Consider the following 21,610-nt stretch of genomic DNA (forward strand, 5'->3'; position numbering starts at 1 on the left):
TAAATTTCCTTTAGGATTAAAGAATTGTAGAGAGCAGAAATACCCCACAAATCTTCACTCACTTTTTAATAAAAAAGACAGTCTTTTGGTTTAATAATGGGCACAGCTAAAAATTTAACTCTAGGCTTCTATACAGAGCAAACCGGAAATCACAACATTTTTTTTAAATACTATTTTTTTAAATAACTTATTTATTTTTTATTTATTTACTTTGGGTTGCACTGGGTCTTCGTTGCTGTGCGCAGGGTTTCTCTAGCTGCCATGAGCGGGGGCTACTCTTTGTTGCGGTGTGCGGGCTTCTCACTGCGGCGGCTTCTTTTGTTGTGGAGCACGGGCTCTAGGTGCGGGGGCTTCAGTAGTTGTGGCACGTGGGCGCAGTAGTTGTGGCTCACGGGCTCTAGAGCGCAGGCTCAGTAGTTGTGGTGCACAGGCTTAGTTGCTCCGCGGCATGTGGGATCTTCCCGGACCAGGGTTCGAACCCTTGTTCTTGGCATTGGCAGGCGGGTTCTTAACCACTGCGCCACCAGGGAAGTCCCCACAACACTTAACCAGCATTCATTTGGAACTCCACTTTAGAGGGTAAGTTGTAATTTAGCTGATTACTAAGAAGTGTTTAAAGAACCCCCTTTGTCAACTTAGCTCGTGCAGATACCCAGCTGGCTTCTAGGTGCAATGTGTCTGTGGCTGCCCTTCAGAAGTGCGGTGCTAATTATTTCATTAGCTCCTACCCTCAGAATTCCTTAAGAATTTAAGAGCTCCTAAGATATGTTTGGCTGCTGAAGCTCCCACCTCACCTGCTCTGTGTGGATTAGTGCTACAACATGGAGAAGTGGACTTCTCACCTTCATCTCTATTACAAACCGAGCATCTGAGGACCCCCTCCGTATTGCTCAAATGCCCCCATCCCATCAAATTTTAACTCACTAAGATACATACACAATTTGAACACACTTGGTTTTATGCACGTGTTCTGATAATACACATTATGCTACACATTCAGAAGTAGCTCCTCCAGAAGTGAAGATCAGAGGCTTCCGCTCGTCATTGACTAACTACAGTGATGCTGAGGGGGACAGGAGGTGTGGAAGAGATAAGTAAAGCCCGAAGGTTCTTGGGTCACAGAGGTGGACACCTCATTGCAGAGAGGGAGGCTGACCTTCAAGACGCCTAACACAGCCTGTGCTTTGGGGCTCTGGGAACCACCGACTCTCCGCTCCAACTCTTACTGTCCCGTCACAACACGTGGAAACCTGGAGATAATGAAATGCCTCTGTGCTTGTAGGAGCATCTACCATGTCATCTCCTGGTGTCAGGAGATCCGTGCTCTCGTCTTTCCTCTGTCTCTAACCAGCCAGTCATTTACCTCTGGGTTTTTGTTAGTGTTTTAATGTAGAAAAAAATGGAAACCTCTACCTGGTGCAATTTCTCAGCTTCTAGTCTGAGTCAGAGGAAGGAGAAAAGCACTCAGATTTAAATGCCACTACGTGCCAGGCTTTTTATAGATACAATTTCATTTCATCTAGATGCAAATCTGTGAGATAACTGTTTAGTCACTATTTCATAGATGAGAAAGTGAAGTTCAGAGTCCAGTTGCCTGTTTCCCTCTCTCCAGATGGCACACTCACATCCTCTCTGACCCCCCGAGACAAGAGCACTTGTCACTCTCCAGGTGCCTATTTGGGGCTTTTCATAGTCTGGTACTTTAGTGCTCCCATAATACCTGTGCTTATTTCTATCATTACATCACAACACTTTGTAATATTCTGGTTGAATACATGTGTCTCCTACTCCTTCAGGGAAGATGCTCTTAATTACCTTTGCATGACCAGGTTTTGTACTGCCAAGCATATAGTAAGTGTTCAGTAAACATTTTAAAGTAACATTTGTTTCACTGCAGCACTATTTACAATAGCCAAGACATGATGTATATATATACAATGGAATATTAGCCATAAAAAAAACAACAAAATAATGCCACTTGCAGCAACATGGATGGACCTAGAGATTACCAAACTAAGTGAAATGAACCAGAAATAGAAAGACAAATATCATATGATAGCATTTATGTATGGAATCTAAAAACAATGATACAAATGAACTTATTTACAAAACAGAAAGAGACTCACAGACATAGAAAACAAACCTAAACAAACCAAAGGGAAAAGAGGGGGAGGGACAAATTAGGAGCTTGAGACTAACATATACACACTACTACATATAAAATATATAACCAAGAAGGACTTACTGTATAGCACAGGGAACCATACTCAGTATCTTGTCATAACCTATAAGGGAAAAGAATTTGAAAAAGAATAGATATATACATATATATGTATAACTGAGTCACTTTGCTGTACAGCTGAAACTAACACAACATTGTAAATCAACTCTACTTCAATGAAAAATAAACAAATAAAATTTAAAAATTAAAAAGAAATAAAGTAACATTTGTTAGGTTATGTGTGTATTTTTTTAGCCTGGAAAAATAGGAAGAAAATTTAAGTGATTCTTAATCCTATCACTCAGATAACACTAGTAACCTTAAAATAATAATAGATGTATTACATGTACATTATTTTTAAAAATCCAAATAGTACCCAAAATGGAAAATAAAAGTTTCTCTTCCTCCGTAAACCCCAATTCCTTTCCATAAAGGAGTCAGACTAAAAATAAAAGTTCCCTTCCCTGGGTATCTTTCTAAACAATGTATATACATGCATACACGTATAAACATACATACATACATCTGTATGCATGTGTGAGTGTGTACTCAGTATATGCATGGTCTAGAAAAAAGTATATACAAACGTGCATTTAGCAGGCTAAATACATTGATCTGTACTTTGCTTTTTCACTTAATAGTATAATTTGGAGTTCTCATACCAGGTGAGAGAGAGCTACATCATGTTTTCAGCCTATGCATACCAAAGTATTTCATGATATGAATATTCCACACTTCATTTAACCAGGCCTCAACTACTGAATGATTAGGTTGTTGGCAGCTCCACCCCAACACCCCAGTGATTTCTACAATAACCACCTTTCTCCAAGCACCATGATATCCTTTTGTATCCCTAGCCATATCTTGGCATTGACAATGTTGATGATGCTTAAATTATGCCCTACAAAAATGTCAACAATCTTTTGTCAAAAAGCTCATTCTGGAAGCTGAAAAACAACCTAGTGTAGTTAACAGTATTATGATTGTGCAAGTCTTGTTTATTGCAGAGCCAGATAGCGGTCTAGGATTATAATTCCTTCTTTACACATGATGACAGTCTGACGTGTCACCTTGGTTAGGCTACAGCCTGCCCCCAGTTATTTAATCAAACACAAATCTAGGTGTTACTGTGAAGGTATTTTGTAGATGTGATTAAAGTCCATAATCAGTTGACTTTAAGTAGAGGTTGTGTAGATAATCTGGGTGGGTCTGAATAGATCAATTGAAAGCTTAAGAGCATAACTGAAGCTTCCTTGAAGCAGAAATACCACCTGTGGACAGAAGCTTCAGTTCACACCCCGGGGGCCCAGCTGCCCTGCCTGATGGCTTGCCCTTTGGATTTTGGACTTGCCTAGCTAGCCACCATATGTGCATATCCCAATCGCTCGCAAAAAATCTCTTAATATATATCTCTGGGCCTCCCTGGTGGCGCAGTGGTTGAGAGTCCACCTGCCGATGCAGGGGATACGGGTTCGTGCCCCGGTCCGGGAGGATCCCATATGCCGCAGAGCGGCTGGGCCCGTGAGCCATGGCTGCTGAGCCTGCGCATCCGGAGCCTGTGCTCCGCAACGGGAGAGGCCACAACAGTGAGAGGCCCACGTACCGCAAAAAAAAAAAAAAAAAAAAAAAAAATATATATATATATATATATATATATATATATATATCTTACTGGTTTTGTTTCTCTCGTTGAACCCTGACAGATACACAGGCCCAATGTCGCAAATCTTACAGCACTCAATATAGGCTTATTTCAAGCACCCAGATCAAGTGGATTCTCTTTTCTTATACTTCGTCAATAGCTTAAATCTATGCTTCATTTTATTTTACTTCCTATCTGGATTATGATTTTTTTAATATGTTTGCTTTTCCTAAAGTCTCTAATTGACTTTCTTTTCTCTTGCTGACAAAAGAAATACATACTTTCTTTACCATGTTGTTATAATCATCCAGCCACTTAATCATTCTATTGCTTGATGCATTTCCATTTTCTTTCATGAAGACATTCTTTTTGGATTTTTTTTGCATATTTCTGCTTAATTTTGGCCTGCTGCACAGCTGTCATACTGGAATTTCTTTTATTTACATTTCTCCATTTCTCGTTACTTACATCTTCTTCTTTCTTGGCTTCTACTCAAGTTTTTCTGGAGTAAACACTCAGCCTCCTCAGAAAGGGACCATAGGAGGTAAATTTTAAGTTTCAGAACATTTCAGAAGGCCTTTTCCTCTCCAGCTCCATTTGACTGATAGTATAACTGATTATAGAATTTAGGTTCAAAATAATTTCTCCCAAAACCTCTGCCTTCTAACATTCAGTGTTGCCATTAAGAAGTCTGCTGACTGGCTAGTTTTGGTCTCTATCTATGACTTTTTTTTCTTCTTTGAAGTCTTTGAGAATTGTCTCTTTACCTTTTTGTTTTGTTTTGTTTTTAATATTTATTTATTTTTTTTATTTGGCTGCTCCAGGTCTTAGTTGTGGCATGCAGGATCTAGTTCCCTGACCAGGGATCTAACCTGGGCACCCTGCAATGGGAGCGTGGAGTCTTAACCACTGGACCACCAGGAAAGTTCCACCTTTACCTTCATTTTTCTGGAATTTCACCTGTGTTGATATGGATCTTTCTGGAAATTAACATGATGTGTCAGTGTGGTTCTTTCTGGAACTTTACATGATTTGTGACAGCCCAGATCTTTCTTCATTTAGGCTAGTCTGCACTAGAAAGGCCCTTAGAATCCCCAAACACATCTCTTTATAGCCTTGGAAATGCTGTTACTTCTATGTATCAATATCATTGTCTTGCCCTCCTTCCTTTTCTCTGTAGGTTCTTTCTGGAGCTCCACTTGGAAGGTGTGTCTCTTGAATCCGCTTTATTCTCATTCTCCTTAACCTCTCACTCAGATTTTCCATGTCTTTGATGTTTTGCTCTGTGGTCTGGGAGATATTATTAATAGTTTCTTCCAGCCCTTTATTGGATTTTTAATTTTAGCCACCAGGTGCTTACTTTCCAAGAGCTTTCATATCTTTAAAAATACTGTTTTTTATGATACGCTTTTGTTGTCTTATGGTTACAATATCTTCCCAAAGGGCTATGAGGTTACTAATTGGAGCTTTTTTTTTTTTTAAGGTTTTCTTTTTTTTTAACTTAGCTTGTTTTTGACACTCACTGTTCTATTTGTTCATTTTGGTCTTTCTCTTCAGTGCTGCTGTTTTTATCATATGTTTAGTAAATGAGGGACAGGGTTAATTTTTCTAAAGAGTTGTCTATTGCTGCTATTTATATTGGACAATTTTCCACTGGGTCTGTTCCATGAATGGGAAGGCTAACTGGGAGTATGTAATGGGTGAAGCTTGTAAGTGAGCAGGTTGCTATAGGGTGAGCAGGTGAGAAACCATATTTTTCTAGTCCATCCATTTTCTCCATTCCCTTAGATGACTATTTCAAATATTTCCCTCTCTTCTCAAACCTCTAAGACCTCCTTCCTCATTTTACTGTTGGCTGGTGATCTTGTTTCCTGTTTCACTGAGAAAAGGGCAGCACTCAATAGAATGTTCATATGCTTTCCCCAACATTACTTCTACATACCTATGGGTTCCTATGCTCTTGACTCCTTTTCTCCAGTTATTGTGGATGAGCTATCTATTCATCAGCTAAGACCAACTCTTCCACTTGTGAAAATCCTGTTGGTGCTAATGTCACTATATATTTAGAATCTGACTACTTCTCACCACCCCCACTGCTACCATCCCTGTCCAAGCCACCATCATGGTTTATTTCAAGACTCCCCCCCTTTTAGTTCATGGTTTCTTCCTTATCACTCAGAGCTTATTCTCAATGCAGCAGACAACACGATGCTGTCAAAATTCAATTATAGCGTGGAATTTCTTCATCAAAAAGCCTCCAGGGGCTTGCCATGTCATCATAAAACCCCAAATCTTTACTATGCATGTATGATGTATGATGATTTAACTCTCCATCACCTCTCTGAGGTCATCCCCCACGATTTTCCCCCTCATTTACTCCAATTCAGCAGCAGCAGTGGCCTCCAGGCTATTCCTGGAACACACCTGGCCGCCTGGCGTCTCAGAGTCTCCACCCCTGCTCTTTGCCCACATGTAGAAATAGCTTACACCTTCACTTCTAGATCTTTATTGAAAACTCACATTTTTAAGACAAGTTTCTTGCATCACGTCAGGGTTTTGGATCCCCACAATCTAAATATTTTTTATTTTAATATGTAAATTTATACAATTAGCTTTTATTTACATAAAAGATTTATAGGATCTTAATTCTACCTTGTTACTTTTTTTTTTCCTTAAAGTCTTCTCTTTTTTCGGGACTTCCCTTGGTGGTGCAGTGGTTAAGAATCTGTCTGCCAGTGCAGGGGACACAGGTTTGAGCCCTGGTCCAGGAAGATCCCACATGCCGCAGAGCAACTAAGCCTGTGCGCCACAACTACTGAGCCCACGTGCCACAACTACTGAAGCCTGTGTGCCTAGAGCCCGTGCTCTGCAACAAGAGAAGCCACCACAATGAGAAGCCCGCGCACTGCAACAAAGAGTAGCCCCCGCTTGCCGCAGCTAGAGAAAGCCCGCATGCAGCAACGAACACCCAACGCAACCATAAATAAATAAATTTATTTTTTTAAAAAGTCTGCTCTTTTATCTGTTTTCCTATATAAGCTCTGGTTTCTTTGTTTTGAGGGTGGGTGCCATCCTTCTGGTTTTAGGGGGTTTATAGTTAGTCCTTCTATTGTCCCTGCTTGTACCTTTGTTCCCTTACATCCTCCAGTTTTCTCAGAGGGTCTTGGCTTGTGTACTTTCTCTTATGTATTTGTCTTCTGTTTTTATAAATTCTTGCTCATTGTTGGGGATAATTAGCTCCCAGCGATTAGCATCATTCCACTGTTCTGTCTGTTTTTTTCCAGTCTCTGGTGGGGAGTCTTGTCCCTCCATCCTTATGCACCTACACCCTGGAATGACAGCATAGCTCTCAATCTGCCTCTCCCCACATTGAGGGCAATGAGTAAATTTTGTAGGATTGTTTCATTTGTCCTTTCTTTTGCCCCCTCCCAACCTCAGGTAGTATTTCTGGAAAAAAGGACATGAGTGGAGGGTGTTCCAATCCCGTCATAATGCACCAAGCTATGCAGAATCTTGGGATCTTCCATCTTATTTCTCTGACTGGCACTTTTCAAAGGTTATGGCTTAGAGTTTCCTTTTATTGCTGATGGGAAAGTTTTTTATTTTAATTTTTTATCTATTGCATTGTTTGGTGGAGATAGAATTTATAATTTCCCCATAATGTTGCTCTTTTACCCTGGAAGAAAATGAATGTCCTTTGGAAGAAACAGTGGGGTGAAGTTGATGGGTGTGTCCTAGGTCTGTCTGCTGAGTTTGGCATCAGACCTATGATGGTGGTAGCTGCCACCAGGGGTTCATGGTGCCCACTTAGGTGACTTATCAGTCAGTTGTACTCTCTCTTAGAAGGAAAACTTTTTTCCTATAAAGATAACTTTATTATCAATCTGTTGAAACATGAAAATGCTTCCCATTGCTACTTAAAACATGCAAAACTGAGAAAGTTAAGGTGGAGGCTAAATAAATAGAAATACAACTTGAATTGATTCAAGATAGTAACTGTGTCTTGGCAACTCTCAATATTCGAAAACTACTGCTTGATTGAAACCTGGCTGTCAGGTCCAGGGAGATGATCTAAGTTTTCCTTGAGCTGTCTCCAGGTTTAGGGCCTGGATGGATACACATGGCATCTGAAGTCAAAGGTAGCTTTGTATGGATAGCTTCCCGCATGACTTTTCCCAGAGTCTGCTCTAACAGAGGTTTAACGTGGTGCAGCTTCCAGAGTTAAACTATTACTCCTCCATAGACAAATCGCTAGTCTGGGATAAAATTTGGAATCTCCTTTAGCATTAACTTTCTAATGCAAAATTTTTCCTTTTCAATAAAATGATGTTTTTTTTCCCCTAAAACTCTTTACATCCCACATAAGTTTACTTGGGTAATTAATTGGGAGGGGGGCGGCTGTTCCTCACCACAAATATTATTTCAGCAAAGGTTTTGTAAATGAGGGAGCCATTGAGTCCAATCATAATGTGACCCATCAAAGTAGAGGGCTGACCACTTCCTTTTTTTTCTATACCATATTATTTGAATTTAACAAAAGCTTACGTTGGGCCATTTTAAAAACGTTATTTGACAATGCTGACTCTATGGACTAAACGTTTGTGTCTCTGCAAAATTCATATGTTAAAGCCCTAACCCCCAATGGGAGGGTATTAGGATGTGCAGCCTTTGGGAGATGATTAGGTTTAGATGAGGTCATGGAGGTGGGGCCCTAATGGTGGGATTAGTGCCCTCATAAGGAGAGAAAGATAACCTCTCTCTCTCTCCCTCTCTCTCTCTCTCTCTCTCTCTCTCTGCACTGATATTTTAAAAACTAAAATGTGGAAGATTTATATTTATCTCTTTTTACATTTCCTACTCTTATTAATCTTTTCATTTACATAAATCTTTTTATTATAACTTTTTCATTGTTCCCAAGGTGAGTCTTGTAAGTTAAAGACCTGAGGGAGGGGCCTCAGTCTTAGACTGGGCTGGAAAACAAAAATTTGCCTAACAGCCCAAACACAGGGGATGAAATGCAGATTGCATAAGACAGACTGGATAAACCAGGTTCACTAAGAAATCGGTATACTTCTAAGTTTCTGGTTCTGCATATCTTCACCTACTGAAATTCCATCACAAAGCATTCAAGTAATTTGCAGCCTAAAGAGCTGATGTGCCCATCTGACTATATGTTCTCTGTTGTAGTGAAGGAGAGTATAACATGTGATCCAGGGTGCATGAAGGGTGTAGAAAAAGGACACACCTAGCCTACTCAGATTCTCATCTCAGCCCTGCTGTGTGACCTTGTGTAACTTATACAATATCTCTGAGCACGGATTATTTTGATCTGTATGATGCAGAACTTTGCTCCAAAGTCCCTTCCAGCCCTTTCTGGTGTATAAATGTGATTGGAGATGCCAGCATGTTCCAAAGGAGAGCAGGACAAAGGTGTACAAAGGAGCCTTTTAGATGCATGAATAACTAAGAAAGGAGAGAGCGATTTTGCAGCAAACAGCCCCACCTGCTCTCTACCCTGAGCCACCTGAGTCAGTTCCTGCTGCTGTCAACACATCCCAGAGGGTCCCCCGAATTTCTGGGGGATGTAAGACAGGTGCATACATTCCAGGCCCTTTCTGCTGATTCTGGGATTGTACAGCAAGCTGCAGCCATTATTTTTATTGCTGATGCCACTTCCTATCGAAACAATTTGGTGCTAATAAGCCCCTATAATAGTAAGCAATGGTTTGGCTGAAAAATTTTCACTAAATACCATTCAAGGCTTTGTTGCTTCTTGGGCATATTGCTAATTATTCCGCATATGAAATAATACCCAGAGGCCCACTGAATGCTAGTAACCAGGGTTTCTTCATGTTCCTGAAGCCTGATGCTGGGTGTGATTAGGAATGTCAAGGCTCTAATCCAGTAAACGATGGCTGCCTCATAGTCTCAACTTCTACAAAATCACAGCCTTCTGCAAGTTGTACCGGAGCTCAGACAAATCAAGGCGTCCATCTCGTGCCAGAATTGGTGGAGGAGCTGTGGCGTGGGTGAGGGTCTCCTTAGAGCTCCCCAGGAGGGCTTCTGGGGTGAACAGAGAGGCAGTGTTTGTAGGGGGCTGGAGTGAAATCACGAGGTCTGGCAGGACCACCTCATAACTGGATCGATGCTATAGTCCCAGCAAGGAAAAGCAAGGTTGTTAATACAAGGGGAGTAAATAAATACTGGGGGCAGGGTGAAGGTGGGGAGATTAGAATATCCACATCCAGAGCAGTCTATGCAGACTTTGTTTTCACCTGATCAAGGAAGCAGGTGGTCGTGTCTTTCAACTCCTGACACAGTGCCACCCCCACCCTCAGTTTCTCTGGGGCCCAAGGAGTGTGGTGCCCACTCCTCCTCATCCTCAGGATGCTTCAATTGGCCCAAAGGTCATGCTGGGACTCACAGGGCTTTGATCACACTGGGACTCACAGGGAACTAAGGCAGGATCCTACAGAGGAGCACAGGGTCATGGAACTAACATATGCTTCCTACATATGTTCTCTGGACATTTTACTTCTCAATTTACATATTTTTTTCCTGAATGGTCTCAAATACTCCTATTACTTTATTTACCATCTGTATGCTGACAGCTTTCAAATCTCTGTCTTTAGCCCAGCTTTCTCTCCTGAACCACAAACTCAAATACCCAAATTTCTACCCCGTGAGCAAAAGTTAAACCCAGTATTGATGATGCCACAGGAATCCTTTTACACAGGGAATGTAAACATGCATAATTTTGGAGGTTAATCTGGCCATACTACCAAATCTAAAATTAGGCATAATATTTGAACCTAACTTTCCACTTACAGGTATCTATTCTATAAAATATTCCATTTACATGACACAACTAAAGTAATCAATGTGGGGGTGGGGGAGGGATTAATTAGGAGTTTGGGATTAGCAGATACAAACTACTGTATATAAAATAGATGAACAACAAGGTCCTACTGTATAGCACAGGGAACTGTATTCAATATCCTGTAATAAACCATAATGGAAAAGAATATGAGAAAGAATATATATAACTGAATCACTATGCTGTACACCAGAAACTAATACAGTATTGTAAGTCAACTATACTTCAATTTTAAAAATTTTTAAATAAACTTATTGAAGCAGAAAATAAAATGGGGATTGGGGGAGGGGAGGTGTTGCTCAATGAGCATCGAGTTACTGTTACACAAGAGGAATAAGTTCTAGAGATCTGCTGTACGACATCATGCCTATAGTTACCAATATGGTACCATGCAAGCAAAAATTTCTTAAGAAGTTAGATCTTGCGTTGTGTTCTTACCACACATACACACACAAATAAAAAACAAAACAAAGGGACAAGAAAATGTTTGGTGGTGATAGAGATGTTTATTACCATGGTTCTTGTGATGGTATCGTGGGTGTCTGCACATATCTAAATTAATCAGATTGTGTCCATTAAATATGGGCAGTTTTTTTGTATATCAATTATACCCTAAGAAAGCTGTTTAAAAAAAAAAAAGAACTGGAAAAATATGCACAAAAGTGTGCAAAGATGTACGTATAAGATTATTTTTTGCAGGATTTTCTACAAAAGTGCAAAATGGGAAATAGTGTAAGTAACTACCCCAAATGGATAGGAGTCAACAAAAATTTTCCTGTTAAAGGCCAGATAATAGATGTTTCTGGCTTTGCAGGGCAGTTTTTCTCACAACTACTCTACTCTGCCCTTGTAGTGTAAAGGCAACCATAGATGAAATGTAAATGAATGGACTTGGCTGTGTTCTAATATAAAAAAAAAAGAGGTGGACTGGAGTTTACCTGTAGGCTGCAGTTTGCTGAACCCTGATGTAAGGGTTTTCTTTCAGCCTCCCCAGATAGGGCAGGCCAAAGTGTCTGGCGGTTAATGCTACCAGGCACAACCATCATCCAATGATCGAGAGGATTTGGAGGATAAACACTCCAGGTTCCTTGCCCTTTGGAGGGGAAGCAACTTGAGATTCCTGTGAGGACTGAGTCTGAGTTGCCTACAGCAGCAACTTGTCCATTAACATAACCTCAATTGGCTTTTTTCCTTTCCCTGCCTCAATCCTCACTCCCTGAGGGGACTTTCTGAGATCGTTCAGATCTTTCTGAACCACTTGAACTCAAATTTTTGTCTCAGAATTTGTTTCTGGGGGAAACCCAGCCCAAAATGGTGGATTAAAGAAGTGGTCCTAGGAAGCAGAACCTCAGGAGGGGTTTCTGAGGTTGGATCCCTCTCCAACCATATGACAACAAGGGCCCTATTTCTACTGCTGATGTTAAGGAGGTATGGTCAAAAGCACCACCATGAGGTAGAATCACCTTTACTAAGATTCTCAGGTATGCTTTTTTGGGATAGAATGATAGGTGGAAGGGGTGCTTGAAAAATGTAGGCACAGTAGTAATGATAAGGATTATAGAGTTGGGTGCTGTTTACTGCCATAGAAGCTCTACGGGAAGAAAATAACAGAATCAGGTCAAACAATTAACTTACAGCATGGGGAGAATGCCAGAAATTATCCACAGCATTTTTTTTTTTTTTTTGCGGTATGTGGGCCTCTCACTGCCGTGGCCTCTCCCGTTGCGGAGCACAGGCTCCGGATGCGCAGCCTCAGCAGCCATGGCTCACGGGCCCAGCCACTCCACGGCATGTGGGATCTTCCCGGACCGGGGCACGAACCCGCGTCCCCTGCATCGGCAGGCGGACTCTCAACCACTGTGCCACCAGGGAAGCCCTCCACAGCAATATTTAAAGGGACTCTCATCTTTTGCAAGCAGAGGGCACACTATGCTAAAAATCAGACCCAAGACTTCATTAGAAGAGCGGCAAAATTATAAAGAGGATGAATGCACAACCCAGTATGTCTCCTGTGCTGATTATTGAGAACTCTGAACCACTATAGTCCTCTGAATTCCATAGGTCAACAGGCGTGGCTTTCTCCTCTTGCTAGAGGAGATTGACCTTATTACCTGGAGATCACCAACGGGGACTCATAAGGAACATGCCTTAAAAGAGTAAGCTTGTCCTTCTCAAGATCTGCCTCTGCTTTCTCTCATTGTTTCAAGCCCAATAATAAGAATCCAGATTCAGCATGACTCAAGCAAGAAAGTGCTATTCCTGTTGCTTGAAGAAAGTGATTGTTTTACAAAAGAGCTGCAGGGCATGGCTCGTGTGTACTGGAATGATTTGACAGAACATAGGTGGGTTCCAGAGGGTGTTGGACCAAAGAAGCTGACATCTAAAGGTAAGAGTAGAAAGTTTATTTATATAGAAGTATACTCTCCATTGACTGTAGACTTAACATTCTGGTGATGATACTAGGAACTGGGGAAAAAATGTTGGAATGGCTCCTTCTTGAAGTTTGGAAACAGTGTTGTTTTACGGAAGATGAAGCAGAGATACTGGAATTGATTTGGCATAGTTTTGAGGAAGATATCAATAGGCTCGGAGGCACGCATGCTAGAATGGATTTTTAAGGAAGACCAGACAACTCACCAGCTGACTGTATTCCCTGGGAGGATCCAAGGAAGAGGACTTTTAGTAAAGAAATAAGGAATGTGCTAGCGTAAGGGACTCCATCCTTGGTAAGGAGCTCAGTGGTAGCTTCCTCCATAGCCCAGGGTTGATAGTTGGAGATGCTGCAGTAGAACTAGGCTCCTTAGGACCCATGGAAATGACAGGATTCCAGAATAGCAGATGCAAGGTCGTGGCTTGTAACTATCAGAGGCATGGTGGATTTATGATCATAATGGACAGTAATGCTGGAATACCAACTAGGAGGCCTCAGACTGCAGGGCTCTGCGGCAGAGAGTAATAGACCGTGGTATTACTAGGGGCAGCTTACTGGGGAGCCAACAAGGGTATTGCTTGGTTTACAGACCCAAACTAGACCAAGGGCAGATGATCAGAAGGCTGAAGTTGGCTGCCTAGTGAAATATAATAATCCCTCATCCAGTTTCCAGATCTGAGCCAGTTCTCAGATCCAGAATCCTGTGATTGAGAGAGATACTAGATTCTCTTGCAGAAAATCCTACGAAGACTCAGAAAGTATATATAGTACTAATTGCCCCAATCCTTCTCCAAAGGGACCTACACTGCAGAAATGGGAAATACCCATACAGTAAATACTGCACTGAGCACTGCAGAAAGTGAAGTACCCACATATTTCAAGAGCTCTTGGGGGCTTCCCTGGTGGCGCAGTGGTTGAGAGTCCGCCTGCCAATGCAGGGGACACGGGTTCGTGCCCCGGTGCGGGAAGATCCCACATGCCGCAGAGCGGCTGGGCCCGTGAGCCGTGGCCGCTAAGCCTGCGCGTCCGGAGCCTGTGCTCCGCAACGGGGGAGGCCACAACAGTGAGAGGCCCACATACCAAAGAAAAAAGAAAAAAAAAAAAAAAAAAGAGCTCTTGGATACAGGGTTTGAGCTGACACTAATACCAGAGAAACCAAAGCACCATCTTGATGACCTTGTTAAGAGTGGGTGAGTAAAAACTAGGTGATAAATGGAGTCTTGGCCCAAGTCCACTCCATAAATGCCCAATGAGTCTGCCAACCCACACTGTGATAATATTCATGGGTTCTGAGCGCTTAATTGTGTTGGATATACTTAGCAGCTGGAAGAACCCTCACATTGGTTCCTGACCTGCAGAGTGAAAGCTATTACAGTAGAAAGGGCCAAGTGGATGCCCTGAAACTGCTCACCATTCCAGCCAAGATGGTAAATTAGAAGCAATAACTCATCCAAGCTGAAATGGCAGAAACTAGGACTACATTAAGAGACTGAAAGGTTGCAGAAGTGGTTGTCCCCCTATCTCCGTTTGATTCTCTGGTATGACTTCTGCAAAAACCAGATGGATCATAAAGGAGGAAGGTAAACCTGTGTAAATATAACTCACTAAACAGTAGATCCAGTTATAGCTGCTTTGTATCCTTACTGGAACAGACCTACACTAAGGGAGGCTCTTGGTGTGTAGCTATCATATTGTATCATATTGTACTGTATCGTATCATATCGTATTGTACTGTATTATATCGTATGGTATCGTACTGTATTGTATCGTATCATATTGTATTGTACTGTATTGCATAAAGGGATGTTGCTGTGGACAGAAATTAGAGAGTTGACGCACTAAACCCAACACAGGGGTGGTTCTAAAATAGTGGTAGGGGAAAAACCTCTCGGGGGGCAGAGCTTAGAGCAGTACACCAGGCCATCAGAGAGCAGTGGCCTGAGAAAAGGATATATCCAGATGCCTTGGTGGTGGCAAACGTCCAACTGGACATAAAAAGAACTGCTTTATTTATTTTATTTTTGGCTGCATCAGGTCTTAGTTGCAGAATCATTGCAGTGCTCGGGCTTCTCTCTAGTTGAGGCGCATGGGCTTAGTTGCTCCGTGGCATGTGGGATATTAGTTCTCCGACCAGGGATCGAACCCACGTTCCCTGCATTGCAAGGTGGATTCTTAACCACTGGACCACCAGGGAAGTGCCAGAAGAACTGCTTTAAAACACTGGTAATAAACATCTAGGAATTAATTTTTCTAAACAACACCATTCACTATGAGATGCTTTGGAATAAATTTAAGAAGAAAGGCACATACATCTTAAAATTTACCAAATCTTACTGAAAAACATAAAACAAGATCCAAATATATAAAAATAACCATGATAATAATAATAACAACCAGCACTAATACAACACTTATATGGCAAATATTATAGTAAATGCTTTACTTATCGTGGTTTTGGATGGGAATACTTAAATGTCACCCAATGTCCATTTTCTCTAAATTAATGTTTAAATTTACTGTAATCTAATGAGGATCCCCACAGGCATTTTTTTTTTTTTGCGGTACACGGGCCTCTCACTGTTGTGGCCTCTCCCGTTGCAGAGCACAGGCTCCGGACGTGCAGGCTCAGCGGCCATGGCTCACGGGCCCAGCCGCTCTGCGGCATGTGGGATCCTCCCGGACCGGGGCACGAACCTGTGTCCCCTGCATCAGCAGGCGGACTCTCAACCACTGCGCCACCAGGGAAGCCCCCCGCAGGCATTTTTAAATTGTATAAACTACTTTAAATTTTCATTCGGCAGAATAAATTCCTGAGAACAGACAACAAACACACAAAAGAAGCCTAGTGAGGAGAGCTGTCTTAACAGTCAATGTAATCAAATCAACGTTGGTTTTTACAGAAACATACAAGTAGGTAAGCGAAACAGAATTGAGACTGAATTATATATACATAATATATACTTACATATATAGCGATGAATGTAGTACTTTAATTTACTGGGGGGAAATCATGGTTTATTTAATTGGTATGCTTCATGAAGTTTGGGCACAGAGAAGTAGAATGGGAGATACCTCTAGACAGGTCTGCCCCATGAAGGCAGATCTTTCAGTGGGTTGATTATCCATCAGAGGGGGGGAGCAGGGAGAGAATGACCTTGAAGCCGTGAAGAATGTTAACACAGTGACCATTCCCACTAATATGTGGGGACCAAAAGGTATCTCCAGAGATTGTTCAACCAGATTAGGGACTCTATCATCTGTGTGCGAGGAAAGGTCTATGGAAGGTAGAGGGGAAAACCACAAAGGCGACTGTCAGAAGGGTAAGTATGAAGTGGGTGCTAAAGTCTTGCTTCCTCCGTGAGAACGGAAGGAAGGCTTGGCAGAGTGGCAAAACCATCCCCTCAACTTCGACCTGCACTATTTTTCTTCCTTTAACCCAGTGGTTCACACACACACAAACCGTTAGAACCAATCAATGAATTCAATAAAGTTGGAAGGATACAAACTCAACATAGAAAAATCAGTTGCATTTCTACACACTAACAATAAATTATCAAAAAAGGAAATTAAGAAAAGAATCTCATTTGCAATAACTTCAAAAGAATAAAAGGCTTAGGAATAAACTTAACCAAGGAGGAAAAAGACATGTACCCTGAAAACTATGTAACACTGATGCAAGAAATTAAAGAAAACACAGACGAATGGAAAGACATCCCGTGTTCTCACAGTGGAAGGCTTACTGTTGTTAAAGCGTCTAGCCTGAGCTAATATATTACCTGGGTGGATAATATCAGAGGATAGAGTATGATATTATACGATTTGTGTTAATCAGCTTTCGTTTCACTTCTGGAACAACTCACACTGATTTCCCTGCAGGAATGTCTTTCCCTTTCTCTCTCCCCTCCTTTCTTATTCTCTCTGGTGGCTTTTTGGTTCCCATTTCCCCTCTACCCTGTCCCTGCTTTTGTTTATTTTCCCCTGCTGGTTTATAATCTTTATTTACTTAAGGCATCCATGAGTGACCTTTTTTACTTATTCCAGAGAAAGAGGAAGAGAACGGAGTCAGATGGTATGAGAAGAGCAGAGGTGGGAAGATTCGGAGGGTGACAGGAAGAAGACATGGGCACCTGTGTGTGCCCCTGTGACAGTCAAAGGCATCACATGGGCCTCTCATATCTCCTGAAATGTACACAAGGAATCTCAGTGAGTAGGACAGTTGTTGTTGTTGAAAATCTGTGAGTAAATTTCCAAGGCTGGCAACGACAGGTTCTCATCTTCTAGAGAGAACATCCCAGTTGTGTAGAAGCTCCCTCAAGAGATTCTTAAGAGCTGGACCTGGCCCATCATCACCCACCAAGAGGCCAGAAGGCATCCAGGGAGGAAGTTGGGGATGAGAATGCTATGACTTTCCTCTCTCCCTGCCATGCTTCACCCCACCCTAAATCAGCAGAGGGACTGCACCAAAGGAACTATTGGCAGAAATACAGGTGTTCCAGAGATGAATTATCTTTCTCATATCAGGAGATTCATGATATTGACATGCCTCATTACTGGTGATGCTAACCTTGATCATTTGGTTAAGGTCACATTTTCCAGATTTATCCACCATAAACTTATTAATTTTCTCCTTTTGGGGAGTCTTAAAAATTACAAATTGGATATCTTTAACAGATACAGATAATTTCTGTTTTTTTCATAAATTAGTTTTGGTAAGTTGTGTTTTACAAAGAATTTGTCGATTTTTGTGTTGTCAAATTTACTGGCACAAATTTGTTTTAAATAATCCCCTATTTTCCTCTTAACGTCTGTAGGATCTGTAGTAATATCCAAACTTTCTTTCCTCATGTTAGTTATTGTTTTTTATTTTCCTCTTTTTTTCCCCTTGATTAGTTTTACTAGTGGTTTATCAGTTTTGTTCGTTTGTTTAAAAAAAAAAACAACTTTGTAATTTTTTCCTTTGTGTTTCTATTTCATTCATTTCTTATTAAATATTTTTGTTTATTTTGATATCTTGTATCAGATATTTTTCTATGTACTTTGATTTAATTTGTTCTGGTTCTTCTAGCTTCTTAAGGTGAAAATGTAGATAATTTCATAAATTTCTCTCTATGTGCTGCCCTAGTTCCATCCCACAAATTTGTGTATATTGTGTTTTTATTATCATTCAGTTTGAAAAATTTTTAATTTCTCTTGAGATTTTTTTCTTTGACCCATGGGTTATTTAGAAGTATTTTTTATAAGTATCTAAACTTTTTGGGATTTTACAAGTATCTAATATTTATTGATTTCCACTTAAAGTTCATTGCAATCAGAGAATATATTTTGTAAGGTATCAATTGTTTGACATTTTTGAGATCTACTTTGTGGATCAGCATGTGATTTATCTGGGCAAGTAGTACATGTATGCTGAAAAAATAGATTTATTGCAGTTGGGTTTTTTTTTAACAGTTGTGTGGTGGTGTGTTTTTGTTTTGCTTCATTAATTTTTATGCTTTTCTATTAAATGCATATGCATTTAGGATGTTTGTTTTCCTGGTGATGGTTCCTTTTAATATTATATATTGTCCCTCTTACTATCTTGTAAAATTCTTTGCCTTGAAATCTACTTTGTCCGATGTTAACTTAGACATGCCAGTTTTCTTGTGGTTAATGTTTGCATGTTATAACTTTTCCATCATTTACTTTTAACCTGTCTTTGTCTTTAAAATGCATTTCTTCTAGAAAGCATATGGCTTTGCAATAAACTGATTTTCTAAGGAAAAAAAAAAAAGAAATACATGTGTTCACAAATAGTAAGATTAAGATCTCATTCCAGTTGGATATTCTCTGTTCCTATGAAAAAAGGTGTGGGATTGGGGAAGTGGGGGACAATTGGAGCTCAACAGCGGATGGTGGGGTGCAGAGAGCAGTCAGCAGTGGAGCGGTCGACTCACCCATCGGTCGTGGCAAGAAAGTGCTGGTTTCCCAGGGCCTGGGCTTAAGTGGTCTTGTTGTGATAAGGAAGCACAAATCTGCCTGCATCTTAGATCTGTTTCTTTTACTTTAACCTTTGTAACCTATTGCTTTTGCTTCCAGTTAAGAATGTTGCCTATAACCTGAAATATACAAATCTCAAGGCTCTGACTAAGGGTATCACGGTTTTCCATTCATGCAGAGATAAAAAGTTGCAGAACAGAGAATAACATTTGTCTTGCTGGAGGTTTACAGGAACATCAGGAACAAAGGATTGGGCTTCCCTGGTGGCGCAGTGGTTGAGAATCTGCCTGCCAATGCAGGGGACACGGGTTCGAGCCCTGGTCTGGGAGGATCCCACATGCCACGGAGCGGGTAGGCCCGTGAGCCACAACTACTGATCCTGTGCATCTGGAGCCCATGCTCCACAACAAGAGAGGCCACAACAGTGAGAGGCCCGCGCACCGTGATGAAGAGTGGCCCCCACTTGCCACAACTAGAGAAAGCCCTCGCACAGAAACGAAGACTCAACACAGCCAAAATAAAGAAATAAATTAATAAACTCCTACCCCCAACATCTTCTTTAAAAAAAAAAAAAAAAAAGAACAAAGGATTTCTACACCACGAAGTTTGCCACAAACAACCACACCCCTGCCCTCGCCTTGCTTTTAAAAACGCTTTGCTGAAACCCTTCCGGGAGTTCAGGGTCTGGGGGGCATGAATCACCTGTCTCCTTGCATGGCCCTGCCGTAAACCTTTCTCTGCTCCAAACTCTGACATTTCAGTACTGGTGGCACGGGGCACATGGACTTGCATTCGGTAACATTGTTGCTCTGCCCCAGACGACGACTAGACCTAAACAAAAACTTTTAGATGTCCCCAAAGGAGCAGAAGCTCGGGGAGCCCAAAACCGTCAGCCAGAGCAAATCCCCGCCTCATGGCTTCTCAAAGAGCTCTCTCCCCAGCCCCCTCCTCTCCCAGACCCAGGAGAGAGCCACCAGGAGACACCGAGACAGCTGAGATACAGCTATGCGGCAGCAGCCACCTTAAAAACTGTGTTTCCTCCTCTTCTCACCCTGCATGCAAATCTCAACACACGAGGGGAGGAAGAAGAGGAACGAAGAGAAAAGTCTACTGACTCTGCCCACGTTGAGGCCCTGGCTGAAGCCTGACCAACTCCAGAGGAGAGAGGAGGTGAGCACAGGCTGGGATGAGATTGAAGTCCTGGTGCTTCTTTACTATCAGACAGTGACCAGAGACTAAGGGATCTGACAGAGACGTTCGTTAAGGGACACAAAGGGGATATTTGGCACAGTTTTTTTGAAGGAAGTGATTGGACAGAAAAACAAATTTGTGTTGATCCCACTCCCAGCTCAAACTTGGCTCAAATTAGAGTACTAATAGAGATAATGATCATTTATATTTACAGAGTGCTATGTGCCTGGGGCTGTGCCAAGCACAGAGGTTGTGGCCTAGCTTTGATGTGGACCCTGCCTTGAGATCACTGCAGGGACCCGCTGAGACTCAAGATTCGGAAGCAGGCCAATCCTGCCTCGAAGACCACGCTCTTCCCCAAAACAGCCACCCCTGGGCAGGTGCGTTGTGGCTTCAGGTGGTGGCAGGTATATGGGAAGCTGAAGTCTGGGGCCATTGGCAACTCTGGCTTGAACAGCCTCACCTCTTCATCCCAGGTGCTATAATAGAGTTATTTCTCTGGGATCCATGTGTGGAAAAAGTAGGGCGAGCATTGCTCCAGAGGAAAGGCAGGGACTGAACTCACAATTATTAAGCATCTTTTTCACGTGCCAGGCACAGTGTTGGGAGGATCCTGTGTGTCATCCCTTTTGATCTTCCTAATAACCCTGAAAAAGAGGAGACTGGTGCAGTAAGAATGCAGGTTCAGAGAGGTTAAGTAACTTGACCACAGCACTGTGTTTTGTGTCCCCGGGTCTTAACTTCTAAAGGTGACTGGGTGATGAAAGAGTGGTCAATGTCATTGAAAGAAAAATTTAATGTGAACAGGATTTAAAATTGATGACTGAACTTTTTTTTTAATCATAAAATCATTACACACACACACACACACACACACACACACACACACAACTATGTTTTCTTCATCACCAAACATAGGCATTCTGCCAGACACTGATGGGGATGGCCCTCCTCCTTTGAAATTAATTAAAAACACTATAATAAACTTTATTTGTAGCAATGCTTTTTCTAATGCCAGGATTAACTTTCATGGTTTGGCTTTTTTTCCTTTCCTTTTATTTCAGCATCATATTATGCTTTGAAGTCCTGAAGTGACAGAAAAGCCAGAATATCGATGGCCAATATTTAAGAAGCACTTCATTTTCTGCCAGGCACTGCTCTCAACACTTTTCATGTACTGCTTCATCTAGTCCTTACTGCTGTATAGTATAAACCTAGCACTATACACTGTATTACCTCTGTTTAATGGATGAGGAAACTGAGGCACAGAGG

The 21,610-nt window shown here is 41.6% G+C and overlaps 1 protein-coding gene across 1 annotated transcript in view; it reads right to left on the bottom strand.

Annotated features, from left to right (window-relative positions):
• ADPRM (ADP-ribose/CDP-alcohol diphosphatase, manganese dependent) overlaps window positions 1-21,610 on the bottom strand; it is a 321,096-nt gene that overhangs the window by 38,970 nt on the left and 260,516 nt on the right. Inside the window, exon 7 of the mRNA XM_082605554.1 lies at window positions 2,246-2,285. The gene's annotated coding sequence lies outside the window, so the exon portion shown is untranslated. The remainder of the gene's footprint in view (window positions 1-2,245; window positions 2,286-21,610) is intronic.

Source organism: Mesoplodon mirus (assembly GCF_964341445.2).
Source record: "Mesoplodon mirus genome assembly, chromosome: 18".
Lineage (NCBI taxonomy): Eukaryota > Metazoa > Chordata > Mammalia > Artiodactyla > Ziphiidae > Mesoplodon > Mesoplodon mirus.